Source organism: Lissotriton vulgaris, chromosome 7 (genome assembly GCF_964263255.1).
Source record: "Lissotriton vulgaris chromosome 7, aLisVul1.2, whole genome shotgun sequence".
Classification (NCBI taxonomy): domain Eukaryota; kingdom Metazoa; phylum Chordata; class Amphibia; order Caudata; family Salamandridae; genus Lissotriton; species Lissotriton vulgaris.
In genome coordinates this window covers 774708228-774724804 of record NC_141695.1, presented here as the reverse complement: position 1 = coordinate 774724804, position 16577 = coordinate 774708228, and the positions used below count along the sequence as shown (strand labels likewise).

The 16577-nt window shown below is 49.7% G+C and overlaps 1 protein-coding gene and 1 pseudogene across 1 annotated transcript in view; both read right to left on the bottom strand.

The window, feature by feature from the left end:
* The window catches only part of FAAP100 (FA core complex associated protein 100), a 347891-nt gene that overhangs the window by 97685 nt on the left and 233629 nt on the right, over positions 1 to 16577 (bottom strand). The gene's annotated exons all lie outside the window — the stretch shown is intronic.
* Positions 8608 to 13809, bottom strand: LOC147702395 (uncharacterized; annotated as a pseudogene).

The window sequence follows — 16577 nt, the reverse complement described above, 5'->3', positions numbered from 1 at the left end:
CCAATCACCTACTGGGATTATGTTGATTTACCTCAATACAAAATTCAGACAATAGGCCATAACTTGTGACCAATTTTTAACACTCCCTCTATGATGTCATCTGAATTTTCAAATATCAGCTGAATATATTTAAACCCCATCTTCCCAATCGGTACTCCCTCCAAACTCCGGATCAGTACAGCTTTACAAATTCAGTAATGTCCCAAAACTGCTGACAGCAAGTAAAGGGACATTCTGGCAGCTAAAGGCACCACCTTAGCTCAGTTTCGCCATGGACAAACATTTATGAAGGGGTTTAGATGTGGATAGCTGCTTTAAGCAGAATGCAGTGTTAGAGACTGAGATTAGCCAACATGAGACAATCAAAAGAGGACTAGAGAGGAGCAGGCTAGTAATGCCACTTCCACACTGTACACTTCTAGGTCCTATGCAATCGCAGTATGAATGCACTACAATCACAGTGGATGACGGAAGGTTGTTCTCATAAAGCCCACCTTGGAGTCCGAATATCAGCTCGACGATTTCTACATAAAACGTTTATTCAGACGCTGTTATCAAACTGTAAAGAACTATGTTGAGAAATTCTAGTTCCTACACCCTCAAATAAAACAGCTGTGTATTAGCTGCCCCCGTTAGTCATGGATGTGATACTGCAGCCCCAGCTTGAAAACCTATATAATGTAATTTAATGCAAGAGTGAGGAGCACATCAAGTGACTGCTCCAGAACCTTGTTCGCTTTTGCCCTGCGCCTCTTGCCACTGGTGAGATCTCCAGAGACCCTTTTTTTTGTTTGAATATGTTTATTGCATTTTTGTCATTTTTATAGCATTACACATATGTGAAAAAAAGGAGAATTAACTATACCGTAGGACAGAATATTTGTCACAGATCGCTTCAGCTATTCATACACATAAGGGAGCTCATTCGTAAGGATCAAAATAAAAGTAAAATAGGTAGAACAGCATGTCAGTATCATCGGTTACAATTACGCCAAAGAGAGAATATTGATAATCAGTGGCAGTTCACAATATAAAAGGAAAAATAAGAATAAATCAGTAGCTGTTTCCCAGTATCACATCAGAGATTTGTTCAGTTCGGAGCATGGGTTATGCTATGGCAGCAGATCAAGGCATAACGGGCACATCAGCAACGCAATATATATCCAAAGCTTTGTTTCTAAACTAACAAATTTAAAGAACAATCTGAAGAATTCGGGAACAAAAGACTGGGCGGTGGCTAACAGTAAATGCGTGTGTACGTGTGGTGTGCATGGGGCAGGTGGTGAGCAGGCATGTATGGTGCGATGTCGATAGTAAGGATCTAACCGTACCTCCAGCCAGGCACGCAGCAGGAGGGGGGGGGGGGGGGGGGGGGGGTGGAGGAGGGGAGATGGGGGGGAAAAGAAAGGGAGGGGGGAGATGGGGGGGAAAAGAAAGGAAGGGGGGAGAACTCAGTCGAGAGTATGCAGAGAGCGGCACGGGCGTCTAAACAATGCCACTCCGCAGGCACGCCTGGTGGTAAGTCGTCAAAGTGCTTTCCCAGTCCAGCGCTATGGGATACATTCGGAGCCCCGCTGTCTCTTCTCTATGTAGCGCTACACTTTCCGTCCTTGCGCAGTTGCCAAATGAGGTACGCCAGTGAATCGCCTGACGGGGTGCACTATTCTTCCAGCGCTTGGTAATGAGACGTTTCGCAGTTATCAGCCACAGGTCCCAGAACCTCGCATGGACTTTCGTTTGTTTCGTCCTTCTAAACAGGCCGAATAGGCAAGCTTCCCATGTATGCGGCAAGCTGCCTCCTGTTGCTGCTGCCAAAGTCCCCGACACTGCAATCCAGTAGGTGTGCAGTGAAGGGCATGTCCAGAGTACATGTAGGAGCTGTACGTCAACTAGTCCGCATCTGGGGCATGCCGATGTATCAAGTCCAAAGTATCGATTGAGCTTATCCGGGGATAGATACGCATGGTGCACAATATAATATTGTATAATCTTAAAACGTGCATTGCGCTGTATATTCTGTGTCCCAGCTAGTATCTGCGCCCATTCCCTGTCAGTCCAGTCCTGGCCCCTATCCACTGTTCATTTGTCTCGCAGCCGCTGTGACGAGAACTGTGTGTGTGTGTGTAGTGCTTGGGCGAGCCAGTGTACTATGTGAGAGCCGTTCCCCATCACATGCAGATACTGGATAAGTAAATGTGTTGGTGGCTCCTCTGTTAGAGCTCCCCAGGCTCGTGTCAATGTATGCAGGAGCGTCGCATGGGTCAGGAACTGTCCGACCGGTAGCCCTGTGTTGTCCGCCAGGGCTGCAAAAGAAAGCAACTCGCCATCGGCAAACAAGTCTCCCAGACTCTCCAAATCAACGGCCGCCCAGTAGCGCAATGCTGGTTCAGTAAGTGGGCCTCCCTCCCAAGGTGTACCCAGCAGCAGTAGATTGGGAGCATATGGTTTGGTAGCATTTGTAAGTTTCAGGCTCCTTACGTAGCACTTTCTCGCCACCGCGAGGTGTATCTGATCATGGCAGCGGATCTTAGTTAAGGGGTGAAACAGCGCGTGTACCTGTGCGACCGTCATGACTACGTTGTCCGAGGTAGTATCCCCTAAGTTCTTCTCACTCAACCAGTAAGTGGCCCACTGCAGCTGCGCTGCCAGGTATAAAGCTCGTGGTTAGGGACAGACAATCCTCCACTCTCCGTTGCGGCATAAAGAGTCCTCAACGCAACTCTGTGACGCCCCGTGTTCCAGATCAATCGTCTGGTTAGAGTTTCCAGCTCGCGGAAAATGCGAGTTGGAACATAGACCGGTAAATTTGCATAAAAGTACAGTAACCTAGGCAGGGCAACCATTTTTGCAAGCGTAATACAACTGGGGACATTCAGCGGAAGGGAGTTCCAGAAGGACACCTGAGCTGTAAGTGACGAAATCGTTCTCGTGAGGTTACCTTCCAACAGATCAGCTGGTTCACGATAAACCTGGATCCCCAGATATCGAAAAATTGCTGGATACGAGAGGAGTTGTTTACCCATTACTTCAATATCGCACTCCGGGGTGTCCGCAGCGAAAGAATATACATCTTATTTCGCCCAATTAACGCGAAGTCCCGACACGTCCCCAAAATTGCTAAATATGGCAGTGAGCGTGAATGGAAAGCAGGTCAGGTCTTTATTGTAAATCAATAGATCGTCTGCATACAGTGATACTGAGATCTCCAGAGACCCATACTGGAGGTAAAGGATGCAGTTGTGAGTTTGATGGATCTGGGAATTGGAGATGATGACCGAGTTTTGGAGGATAAGACTGTTCAGAGAATCGTGGACAGAGATACTAGTCAGTATGGTGCAAGTGGGGCCAGGATGGGAGGAGCCAAAAGGTATAGAAAACTCCAAATATGAGATGGTGCATATAGGTAAAGAGACAATGGAAGCTAGGGAATTATGTACAGATGGACAGGGAAATCATGCATGGTGAAGGGAGCCCTGGGTTCCCAGAATGAATGGTAGGAAAGATTAATTGAAAATGCAGATAAACACAGCAACTAACTTACAGAAACAGCTAGATGGTGTGGGAGAGAGCACCAAATCCTTGGACGTTTTAAAATCATCAGGGTAGATCGAGTAATGGGGAGGGAGGGGGGGGGGCGGCCGTTGGTTTTAAAGACCCATGGTCTTTTCAAATTGACTCCTCCGATGAGTTAGGTGATGGCGAAGTCCTTCACTTCTCTCTCACCCTCTCATCGCATTTTACATTGGGAAGCACGCTGGTATACCATCCCCCGGGTCCCGCTGGACCTTTCTTTAAAGCGCTGTTCGATGGCATTGTGCCCCGCGCCTTGAGGTTTTCCAGATTCCTTCTCTTGGGCAACTTTAACATCCATACGGAGGTCGGCGAGTCATCAGACTCCAAAAATGTGTTGGAATCGCTTGACCTGGCCCAATTAACTCAATGGGTCACGATGCCCACACACTCGGGGGGTCATACCGTGGATGTGGTGTGTTCCAATTTTTCTTTATCGGTATTTGACCCTGAAATTCTTACTTGGTCGGATCATAGGCTGATCAGGTTTTCCTGGTCCTTAGAAAAAATCCCCTCCAAATATAAGTTTACTACCTGTCCCAAGAAGATCAACTTGTCTGCCCTCTCCAATGCCCTTTGTATGGGTTGTCCTATGTTAGGCCAGGAATTGACCACTGCTGTGCAGACATTTAACACCTGGATCTTCTCGGGGGTGGAGTCCTCCTCCAAAGGGAGTACTAGATCTAAAATGCGCTCCACCCCCTCTAAGCCCTGGTTTTCCACGGCCTTAAGAGAGCTTAAACTAGGTTGTAAAAGATTGGAAAAACGCTGGCGGCTTGCCTACTGCCCTGCCGCTAAGGTGTTACTGCGATCTGCTCAGAGGGAGTACTATGCTAGCATCAGGATGGCTAAGAGCGAATATTTCGCGGGTAGGATCTCTAAGGCCAATAATAACAGTAGGGCCACTTTTAGGTTTCGCCTGGCGAACAGCTGCGCAAGCAGTGTTTCGCGCAGGCGAAAACGTTTGTTTACCAGTATGGACAAAAGTCCAGCCTCTCTGTTCCATTGGCTAGCTCCATAAATGGAGGCTAGCCATTGGAAGAGAGAGGCGTCCGTCATTCTGCGTGGCGACTAGTGGGCGTTCCTGAGATTTTTTCTCATCCAGCCCCTTTTCCTACGTCATGCGGCGGTGGGCGGTGTTTTTTGTTTTTTCTCAAGCCATGTTTTAGTCATTTGGAAGGTGTCTGTTGCACGGATGAGCTGCGCTATTTCTGTTGCCTGAGGTCTCCGTGTTATGTCGTGCTTGGCTCGTGGCTGTCGTCTCCGTCTTCCGTCTTTGCCCGGTATGTATGCTCTGGTTTTCTGTGCGTGGCTGTCGTCTTTGTGCCTGTGGTCTCCGTGTTATGTTATGCGCGTCTTTGCCCGGTATGTATGCTCCGGTTTTCGTGCGTGGCTGTCGTCTTTGTGCCTGTGGTCTCCGTGTTATGTTGTGCGTGGCTGATTTCAGGAGCTGCTCGGCTCCGCTGGCCTCCCCCGCTTCTCTCTGCCCTCCTCCGTCACACTCTGCCGCTCCCCCGGGGCCCCACCCCTCCCCTCCCTCCCTCCCTCTCCAGCGGCCATGCTGCCTCTGCTTGTTTTATCCTACTGCAGCGGCGGGAGGAGAAGAAAGCGGTGTCGGTATGTGAGCCACACATGCGAAGAGCCCGGGATGTTACATTTGAGTTTTCCTTCTTTTTCCTGCTTCTGGCTGGAAGGAAGGGCGGTGGATCTAATAATGCACTTGAAACTCTTTACATATACACTTTACAACTTGATGTAACTGACGTCCGTGTTCCTTCCCGTGAACCTGGGTTGCCAGACTGGCTGCCTTTTACGAATCGAGATTGGCACTTTATGTAAATGTAATTACATTTATCTGTGACATAAGATTTTATATTGTATGTGTACTTTTATGGTTTGCAATACAACCGAAATAAAGTTTGTTTGACTTGAATCGAGATTGCTGTGCTAATGGAAGTGGTGGTCGCCTTCCCTCTCACCCCGTGGCAAAGAGGCGCCTCTATTTTGTCCCCTCCCCTGAATGGAAAACGTTTCCAGCTGCAGAGTCAGCAGATAACGCAAGTATTTTCCAAGGAGGAACAACATATGCTGAGACGTTTCTGGCCGGACGACAGCGCACCCTCCTGGTAGCAGAGGAGCCAGGTGGGGGCGGGGGAGACGAGTATGCGAGAAATGTTTGGGAATCTGAGCCAGCCGACGGCGGGACGGTGGATGGGGCCAGGAGTGCGCTTTCCCACAGTGACTGGCACTACGCAGGCTTCTGGACACTTCTCCCCCGTCCACTGTTTAGATGGGATCTACTGCCGCACCTTATATGCGGCTAAGACCTCACAGTTGTTGGAGAATAGGAGACTTGTTTTGTTGTGTCCAGGTGTGAATGTTTAGTTTTGTAAACCTCATGGTTCCTATCCTGCTGTGAAGTTCATTTTGTTCGGTCTGCTGATCAGGCAAGCCTTGGGGGGCTTGCCCTGGATCACACTTGTAGTCAAGTATAGATTACAACATAGCGCAAAGCTTGCTCGTGGGCCGGTGCTTCCACTCCGAGGAGTGGCAGCCTGCCGGCTGCGCTCACACCACCATTACTAGAGGCTCCTGATAGTGGGAGCAGCACCAGGTGCTAGTGATGCGTGAACACCTACTGTCCTGTAGGCCACTGCTGCGGACTAACTCGCCCCCCAGTATCCCTGGCACGCATTGATGAGGGCACCTAATGTGTCCACAGGATAGCCCACTGCGGGGGGGGCTTCGGATATTTCTGCGATCCCCCCTTAGAATCAACCCTAGCTGGCTTAGTAAATCAACCTTCTGCGTGCGATGAAACGAGGGTTATAATCGGCCCAAAAAAGTCAGCAAAATTGCCATGTCACGTTGTTTAAAGTACGCTCCAAAGACTGAAATGAAATGGCAGACTGAAACCGATTTACAAATTATTCTAATAAATGTAAATTAAGGAATGTTTCGAATGGTGTCCGCCTCCTACAATTACCAAGGTGCGTGCGCAGCTTTCAACTCCGCCACAGCCAAGAAAATGCAGCAAAACATCGAGCTTATTGGAAAGTGACGTCGGTCAAACCTGTTTTTGTGAATAGGTTGGAAAAAAAATCGGCTGTCATTGGCAACAAGTCTTTCTGCAGTATCAAAGTGCTGTAATGAGGACGGCGCTTTTCCCCCCTGAGTGAGTGAGCGGCTCTGGGTGGGTGTGAGCGGCTCTGGGTGTATGTGTGCAGAGCAGAGAGTGCAGAGTAGAGAGTGCAGAGTAGAGAGTGCAGAGTAGGGAGTGCAGAGTGACTGCAGAGTGCTAGGGAGTGCAGAGTGACTGCAGAGTGCTAGGGAGTGCAGAGTGACTGCAGAGTGCTAGGGAGTGCAGAGTGACTAGGGAGTGCAGAGTGACTAGGGAGTGCAGAGTGACTAGGGAGTGCTAGGGAGTGCAGAGTGCTAGGGTGTGCAGAGTGACTAGGGAGTGCAGAGTGACTAGGGAGTGCAGACTGACTAGGGAGAGCTAGGGAGTGCAGACTGACTAGGGAGAGCTAGGGAGTGCAGAGTGACTAGGGAGTGCTGGGACTGCAGAGTGACTGCAGAGTGCTAGGGTGTGCTAGGGAGTGCTAGGGAGTGCAGAGTGACTAGGGAGAGCTAGGGAGTACAGTGACTAGGGAGTGCTAGGGACTGCAGAGTGACTACAGAGTGACTGCAGAGTGCTAGGGTGTGCTAGGGAGTGCTAGGGAGTGCAGAGTGACTGCAGAGTGACTGCAGAGTGCTAGGGAGTGCTAGGGAGTGCAGAGTGACTGCAGAGTGCTAGGGAGTGCTAGGGAGTGCAGAGTGACTGCAAAGTGCTAGGGAGTGCTAGGGAGTGCTAGGTAGTGCTAGGGAGTGCGGAGTGCAGAGTGCTAGGGAGTGCAGAGTGACTGCAGAGTCCTAGGGAGTGCAGAGTGACTAGGGAGTGCTATGGAGTGCTAGGGACTGCAGAGTGACTGCAGAGATTAAGCTAATGGCAATGTAAATGACAATGCCATTTATTTATCTGTTTTCAAAACCAACACATAAATACAAATTTTGTCATTTACAATGCCTATAGCTCTAACTTTTCCAAAGGCGAAACCATTGCATTGTAAATGCTTGTTGCTATTGTCAACAGCTTTCTTGCCCCCTGCGCTGAGCAACCAGTAGTGCCATCTTCTGCGCGCTGGTGTGAGGACTTGTCGTCCTTCTTTGAAAACAAAATAGCAGGGATTCAGGCTAGATTGCGGACCACCTGTCTCAGTCAGAGCCTCTCAGCTCCTGTTCATTCCTCTCTTCCTTCTTCTAAGGCCTACACCTTTGAGGTATTTGTTCCACCTTCTGGAGCTGACATCTTAGCAGTTTTAAAATCCTTGAAATCAGGATCACCTACTGACCCCTGCCCGTGCGTGTTCTCGGCGGGGTGGCCGAGGTGGTTTGTTATGAGGTTACCGAAATTGTCAGCCTTTCCTTTAGGTCGGCGACAGTTCCAGAATGCTGGAAGCAGGCCAAACTCCTGCCACTGTTGAAGAAAGCAGGTTTGGATCCGGAAGTTCCAGTCAACTACCGGCCAATTTCCTTATTGCCAGTGTTGGCCAAGGTTTGTGAAAAGATTGCTTTCCGCCAATTGAATACTTTTGTGGAAACATCTAATGCCCTTCACCCGGCTCAGTCCGGATTCCGTGCTGCTCACAGCACTAAATCGGCATTGGTGGAAATTTCAGAGGCCATTAGGGACTGTTTGTACGAAGGCGGCAGAGCGGCTCTAATATTATTGGACCTCTCTGCCGCGTTCGACACGGTTCGCCATCAGCTTCTTCTTTCTCGTCTATCAGCCATTGGCGTCACTGGTCTGGCTCTAGAGTGGCTGACTTCTTTTCTTTCTCTCCGGACTCAGCAGGTCTGGCTGCCCCCTTTTGCGTCATCGGCTAAGCTTCTTGCCACCGGGGTGCCCCAAGAGTCAACTTTAAGTCCGTTATTGTTTAACATATATGTGACTCCCCTGATTGTCTTGGCTGAACAGCTGGGCGCCAAAATAATAGCTTATGCCGATGACACACAGCTGTTGTTCACCTGGCCTGCTATGAATTTGGATGTTACCTCTGCCCAGACATGTCTCTCCTCAGTTTTTACTTGGTTGGCTTCTGCATAGTTAAAGTGCAATGAAAAAAAAACCGAAATCTTACTGTATGGGCAGTTTCCTTCACATTTTATAGAATCCCTGTGGCCCGTGGATTCTCCCTTCCCTAGCTCCGTGGGTAACCCGGCAAAAAATCTCGGGGTGTGGTTTGGGGAAGACTTAAAATTTGAGGCCCACATAAAAAAAACGAATAGTTTCTTACCTGTCAGTGTAGTTTTGCAGCTTGAAGATCTTTCTGGATTTACTATGCTGTACATATTCCGCTATCTGGTGGTTGGGTCCGGAATCGTAGTCTTTTTTCCCTTTTTTTTTCCGTAGCCCAGGTGGGCGTCGACGTCCCACCATTTGGTGTACCTTCGGTGACGTCGGCATGCTTCCGGCGGAAGCTCCCACCCTTGGGCGCCATCTTCTGATTCTTTTTTCTCTTTTGTGTCCTTGTAGTGAATCCATGGCTATGTTTGTTAAACCTTTCTCCAACGTAATTCTTTTCACGTATCTTGTAAGCTTCAACTTGCTTTCTATTCCATGTGTTTCCACCTCCTTCTCCAGCCTCATCTTTCTGGCGGAGGCGGGTGGGTTCGCTAGTGAATCCAGAAAGATCTTCAAGCTGCAAAACTACACCGACAGGTAAGAAACTATTCTTTTTGCAGCGTGAATCTTTCTGGATTCATTATGCTGTGCATAGATTTTGTAGCTGTTTCATTACTTTTGTGGCAGCTGGATGGAAAATGAGCGTTGGTTGTTGAATATATGTTGAAGCACTCTTTGTCCTACTTGTGCCTCCTTGTTCATCTGTACATCCACGCAATAGTGCTTAGTGAACGTGTGCACTGAAGCCCATGTTGCCGCCAGGCATATGTCCTGAATTAGTGTGTTGGCCAGAAAGGCAATTGTTGCACCTTTCTTCCTGGTCGAGTGGGCCTGTGCCCCTCCTGTTAGCTCCTGCCCGCTTGCTTGTGGCAGAATTGTATCGTTTGTGCGATCCATCGAGCTATGGTGTTCTTAGTCACTGGTCTACCCAGGTAACTGTTTGCGAAGGATACGAAGAACTGTTTTGTCTTCCTGTGTTCCTTCGTCCTTTCAATGTAGTGCATCACTGCCCTTCTTGCGTCTAGAGTGTAGAGCGCCCTCTCAGCGCTTATCGTGGGGTTCTGGAAGAAGCTAGGAATTTGAATACTCTGATTTATGTGGAACCTTGACACCACCTTTGGCATGAAGTGCGGGTCTGTTCTCATTACGACCCTGTCACTGTGTATCTGGATGTAGGGTTCCTGCAGTGTTAGTGCCTGTAGTTCGCTCACCCTGCGTAGCGAGGTGATTGCTACCAGAAAGGCCGCTTTCATTGTCAGCATTTGCAGTGATGCCTTGTGGATGGGTTCGAAAGGTGCTTTCATGAGCTCTGTCAGTACCACATTTAGGTTCCAAGCTGGCGGCGGCATTCTTTTTGGTGGCGCTATTCTCTTAGCCCCTTCCAGGAATCTTTTTACTACTTGAGATGCAAAGAAGCTTCTCCCTGTTTCTCCTCTTGTGTATGCCAAAATCGCTGCCAGGTGTACCCTCAGCGAGGATGAGCTTAGCTTAGCTTTTATTAGGTGCGTGAGGTATCCTAGCACCGTGGATTCCCTGGTCAGCTTTCTATGGAGTTTTTTCTTGCAGCACCATTGAGTGAATCTTTACCATTTTTCCCCATAGCACTTGCGTGTGCGGGGCCTTCTTGCCTCCCGCAGCACCCGCAGGGTGCTCTCCGGTAGGTTTAGATGTGCGAACTCTAAGTCCTCAGGAGCCAAGCTGAGAGGCTGAGGCTCTCCGGTTCTGGGTGTAGAACTTCTCCTTTTTCCATGGAGAGTAGGTCCTTTCTTTTTGAGAAGTTGTGGGGTGGACCCTGCGCCATCTCCATTATCTGTGAGTACCAGGTCTGCCTGGCCCATTGTGGTGCCACCAGGATGAACGTCATGTTGCTCGTCATGCATTTTTTGAGAACCCTGGGGGATCAGTGGTATCGGGGGTAAAGCGTAGGCAAATGTTTTTGACCAGCTTATCCATAGGGCATTCCCCTGGGATAGTGCCTCTGGTGGTCTGGGTGCAAAGTACTGGCATTTTGCATTCTGGTGTGTTGCAAACAGGTCTATTGTCGGAGTGCCCCACCTTTTGAATAGTCTTTCTGTTTCCTGTATGTTGAGTTCCCACTCGTGGGATGCTGAAGTCTGCCTGCTGAGCCAATCTGCTTCTACATTGTCCTTCCCTGGCAGGTGTATAGCTAGCAGGTCTATTTTGAGTGGTATTGCCCATCTCCAGATTTCCTGTGCCAAGCTTGACAGAGGGAATGATTGAGTTCCCCCCTGCTTGTTGACGTAAAACATCGTTGTGGTGTTGTCTGTTTGTTTCAGCACCTTTTGGCTGTACAGTTGTTTCTGCAAGGCCTTGAGGGCAAGCAACACTGTTTTCAGCTCCAGGTAATTGATGTGTCTGACCGCATCCGCTGGGCTCCACAGACCCCTCACTCTGAGCCTGTTCATGTGTGCGCCCCATCTCTTCTGGGATGCGTCTGTGGTGATGGTCACTGTTGGGTCCGGTGGCGTTAGAGGCTTCCCTATTGTTATCCTCTCTTTGGTCCACACTTAATTTCTTCCTGCACCTTGTGCGTTACAACCACTAGATCCTCCCAACTTCCTTTAGCTTGTGACCATTGCTGTTGCAGCCACTCTTGGAGTGGTCTCATTTGTAGGCGTACATTGGGGACCAGGTGTATGCATGACGCCATCATTCCCAAGATCTTGCTCACTGTCCTCACTGTCAGAGCTCGCCCCTTCTGGTAGTGACATTTCTCCCTCAGTAGGCTGAGTGTCCACTTTTCGCTAGGTAACACCCTGCATTGGACGGTGTTGATTTGAGCTCCCAGGAAGATCTTCACTTGCACCGGTTCCATCGAGCATTTTCCCCAGTGTATGGAGAATCCCAGGCTTGTTAGCGTTCTTGTGACCTGCTCTGCATGAACCTTGCATGTCCTGTAAGAGCTTGCCTTTATGAGCCAGTCGTCGAGGTAGGGGTACACGTGTATCCCCTGTCTTTGCAGATGTGCGGCCACTGCTGCGAGGCATTTGGTGAATACCCTTGGTGCGGACTTTAGACCGAATGCCAGGGTTATGAATTGGTAGTGATCCTTGTTTACTGTGAATCTTAGCATGTGCTTGTGCTGCCTGTTCATGTGGATGTGCAGGTACGCATCTTTGAGGTCTACGGTGGACAAGAAGTCCCCGGCCTTTATCTGTGGGATGACCTCTTGTAGGGACGTCATTTTGAATTTTTGAGTCTTTACATACTTGTTTAGGAACCGTAGATCCAGGATGGGTCTTAGGCTTTCGTCCACTTTTGGCACCAGGAAGTAGTTCGAGTACACTCCCCTGTTCCGTTCTTTGAATGGGACCGGTTTGATTGCCTCTTTGAGGAGGAGTTCCTGAGCTTCCTCTTGGAGCAATTGCAGCTCTCTTCCCGAGGGCTCTTTTTTCTTTGGCTTTCTGTTTGGCGGTCTCTTTTCCAACTCTATGCAGTATCCGAACTATATGATGTTAAGTATCCACTTGTCTGTGGTTATTTTTCTCCACTCCTCGAGAAAAAATTTCAGCTTGCCTCCTACTGGTGTTACATGTTCTTTTGTGTCTTGTCCGTGTAGCCCTCTCCTCTTTGTTTTCCTGTGCTCCTCCCCCGGAGGGTTTGAGTGGGTGAGCACCTTTTTCCATGTGAAGTCACTTAGAGGGGGGTTGTTCACCGCCTCTCCTTCTCTGGCCCCGTCCGTTTCCTCTCCCGCGAAAGGACTGGCCCCTGTTCTGATAGTTCCAGTTTTGCTTCTGCTGGCCCTGGTGACCTTGGTTGTCACTCTGTTGACCCTGGTGGAACGCCTGGTGAGATTGTCCTTGCTGGTTTCCACCCCTTCCGTTCGGCCTCCGCGTAGGAGTGCCTCTTCTCATCCCCCTGAATTGCAGGGCCCCCATGGACCTTGCCGTCTCGTTGTCTTTCTTCAGTTGGGTGAGTTTCTCATCAACTGGGGCTCCGAACAGTGTTTCTCCATTGAAAGGGGTGTTCAGGATGTTGTTTTGAACGTCCGTCTTGAAGCCTGAGATCCCGAGCCAGGCTTGCCTTCTCTCTGTGATTCCTATAGCCATCAGCCTGCTGGATGTTTCTGCCCCGTCCAAGGCTGTCTTCAAGCACGAGTTTGTGATTCTTTTCCCCTCTTCCACGAGGTGAGTGGCTCTCTGCTGGTGTTCCTCTGGGAGGTGCTTGAGCAATTGGTTCATCTGGTCCCAATGCTGGTACTGGTGCCTGTTGAGAAGGGCGTTGGAGTTTGCCATGCTCCAATAAATTGCTGTCTTTATCTCAATTTTTCTGCCTGTTAGGTCCATCCTCCTGCTTTCCTTGTCAGGTGGTGGCCCAGATGTTGTTGGGAAGTTGGCCCTTCTTCTGGCCGTTGCGGCTATAATGGAGTCTGCTGAAACTGTCCCCTGGATGTAAGGGGGGTCCTGGGAGGAGAACTTGTACTTTTTCTCCGTCCTTGGCGTGACTGACCTGCAGGTAGCTGGTTCTCTGAACGCCTCTTTGCCCTGTGCCATAATACTCTTCAGCATGGGCAGGAAGTGGCTTTTTGTCTGTGCGGGGAGCAAGGTTTCCAGCAGGAAATCTGCCTTAGCCTTCTCCTCTTCCAATTTGACTCCATAAGCTGCTGCAGCCTTCTTGACAACCTCATAGTAGGTCCCAATTTCATCTGGCGGCGAAGGCCTCGAGGGGTATGTCTCCACAGCCTCCTCCGGGTTTTCGGCCTCAATGTCCTGCCAATCCTGGTCCTGAGCCGTCGAGGATCCCGAGTCGCAGCTCGAAAGCGGGTCCCCATAATCACCCTCTGTGTAATAGAGGTCCTCCTCTTCTCCCTGCTCCGAGGGCTCCGGAGTTTTCGGCGGCTCTTCGGCGTCGAACTCCTCGTGTTCTTCTATCTCTTCGAGGACCGTCGTGGGCTTCTAGGTGATCCTGAAGCTTTTCATTTTGTCTTCGAAATCCTTCTTCCTCTGGATGATGTTTTCCATCTCGGCCTCGAGCCTTCTTTTCTTTCTCTCCATCTGTGCGGCCTGCTCGGCGTCGAGCGTTTCGGCCGCCCTCTATGACGGCCCCGTCGACGTCGAAGCGTTTCTCAGCTCCTTCTCCTTTGTCGAGGATCCCTTTTTGGGAGCTTGCTTTGAAGACCTTTGCTTTTCGCTGGTCTTTGCCGTCTGGGAGTCCTTCTCGAAGGATCCGCTGGGCTGCTTTTCGGGGACCGCAGCTTCGGTCGTCGAAGATTTCGACGCCGGTGCTCCCTTCGAGGTTCTAGACTCTGATTTTCGAGAGTCAGCCTCAGGTTTTCGAGGCCCTGTCGAGGGTTTCGGGGTCGTAGACTCTCCTACCTTGTCTGACGATTTCATATCGGTCTCTGCGACGTGGAGACATCTGGACCTTTGGCGATGTTGTCCTCGTCGTCGGTGGAGAGGCCCAGGTCGTACAGCGACGGGGCCTTGCCCTTGCCCTGCATCGTGTGGTGAGCTATCCTCTGTTTTTCCCGAATCCTCAGCGTCTTCGGCGTGAAGACTGAGCAGGCGTTGAAGTCCTTGCTCCCGTGGCCGATAGGCAGACAGAGGTTGCAGACCGGATGCTGGTCTCTCTGCGCGTACTTGTGGTGGCAATTACGGGAGAATTTAAATGGTGTGCTGTCCATTACTGCACTCAGGGGGCCCCTGTGTGCGCATTCTCCGTCGGACATCAAAGATCTCGAGGTTCCTCTCCTTGTTCGTCGTCCCGGCTCTGATGATCTTCTCGAGTTTTTTTCCTAAAGAAATTTGCTTATTTTTCTCCTTTTCTCCTCCAAAACTTCTGGAGCTTCACACGACGATCCAGACCCAACGGCGTAAAAAAGAATCTGAAGATGGCGCCCAAGGGTGGGAGCTTCCGCCGGAAGCAGGCCGGCGTCACCGAAGGTACACCAAATGGTGGGACATCGACGCCCACCTGGGCTACAAAAAAAAAAGAGAAAAAAGACTACAATTCCGGACCCAACCATCAGATAGCGGAATATGCACAGCATAGTGAATCCAGAAAGATTCACGCTGCAAAACTTACCTGCGGGTGCTTTGGCACCCTTGTGGCTCTTCGGAATTATTTTTCTCTTCTACCTAGAACGGTGAGAGAAACAGTGGCGAGAGCGCTTATTCTCTCTCACCTTGACTACGCCAATGCCCTGTTTAGTGGCTCCACGGCATATCTGACTAACCGTCTTCAGATAATCCAAAATGCGACTGCCAGACTCCTTTTTAACATCTCAAGGAGGACTACTGTTCGTCTCCATTTGCGTAGTCTGCACTGGCTTCCGGTGTCTCAACGGATTATCTTTAAGACCCTCACTTTCGCCCACAGCGCCATTCATGATCAGGGCCCTCTCTATCTGAGAGAACCTTCTCTTTCTATCTTCCCAATCGTCCCCTGCGCTCTGCCACCCAATACCGGTTGGCGGTTCCACGGTTCAAAAGCTCTAGCTTTGGTGGACAATCCATTGCTGTTAAAGCAGCTGTGGCCTGGAACTGCTGCATCGCCCCTACGCGCCGGGATACTCCAGTAGTAATTGAGCCCGCTATAAAATCCTATATAACATGACATATATAACATAACAAATGACGCATGCTTGGACATGAGGCATGGTAATGGTAGAGGAGGCAACCTCAAGCAGCCCTCACTCAAACGTATTCTGAGACAGGACAACTCACTCCTTTAGAGGATTTCTTTAGGGAAAATATAGGATTAGATCTTTTCGGCAGATCAACAGTTCACTGCCTGCGGTTGATAAGTAGAAGAGTCATATTGTAGCTCGGAAGAAAAAGTACCATGCCCACAACCAAAGGTTTGCCACAGAGCTACAGAGAGATAGAGTCACGGAATTGGCAGGGGTGACTGGAATGGCTTTGCAGCTGTAGCAGGAAATGGAAGGTGTAGGAGGAGGAAGTGAGTTGTTGGCTATATACGACTGGATGGTGATGGGAGTGGAACTGGATGTTGTTGGGTGCCTCATCTCGATGGAGTAGGTCGTGTGATGGAACTTTTGACTATAACTTGATGAAATGTGGGAGAGGATGGAGGAACAATCAATCTTTGGAGCAGTAGTGATATGTGCAGTGTATTAGTGGCACAGAGAGGAAAAAAGAGCCAAAGAGTGGCATACAGTGGCAAAGAGGGGAATAGAGTGGCAGTGTAGAGTGGCAAAGAGTGGAGTAGAGTGGCGAAGAGTAGAGTGGCAAAGTGGAGTAGGGTGGCAAGGAGTAGAGTGACAAAGAGTAGAGTGACAAAGAGTAAAGTGGCAAAGAGTAACGTGCCAAAGAATAGAGTGACAAAGAGTAGATTGGCCAAGAGTAGAGTGACAAACAGTAGAGTGACAAAGAGTAGAGTGACAAAGATTAGAGTGGCCAAGGGTAGAGTGGCCACGAGTGGTGTGGCCAAGAGTAGAGTGGCAAATAGTGGAGTGGCAAAGAGTGGAGTGGCAAAAAGTGGAGAGGCAAAGAGTGGAGTGGCAAAGAGTGGAGTGGCAAAGAGCTGAGTAGAGTGGCGAGGAGCATAGTATCGTGAAGTATTATAGACTGGAGTAGAATAGAGTGGAGGGTGTAGCGTGGTGGAGCGTAACGTGGAATAAAGTGTTATAGAGTTGTGTCCTGGAGTGGCATAGAGTATAGGGGAGTCGTAGAGGGAGTAAAGTCGTAGAGTGAAGTGGCGTAGAGTGGAGTAGAGTCATATAGTGGAGTGGAGTGGTGTAGAGTGGCCTAGAGTGGAGTGGCGTATAGTGGCATAGAGTTGAGTAGAATGCCATACAGTG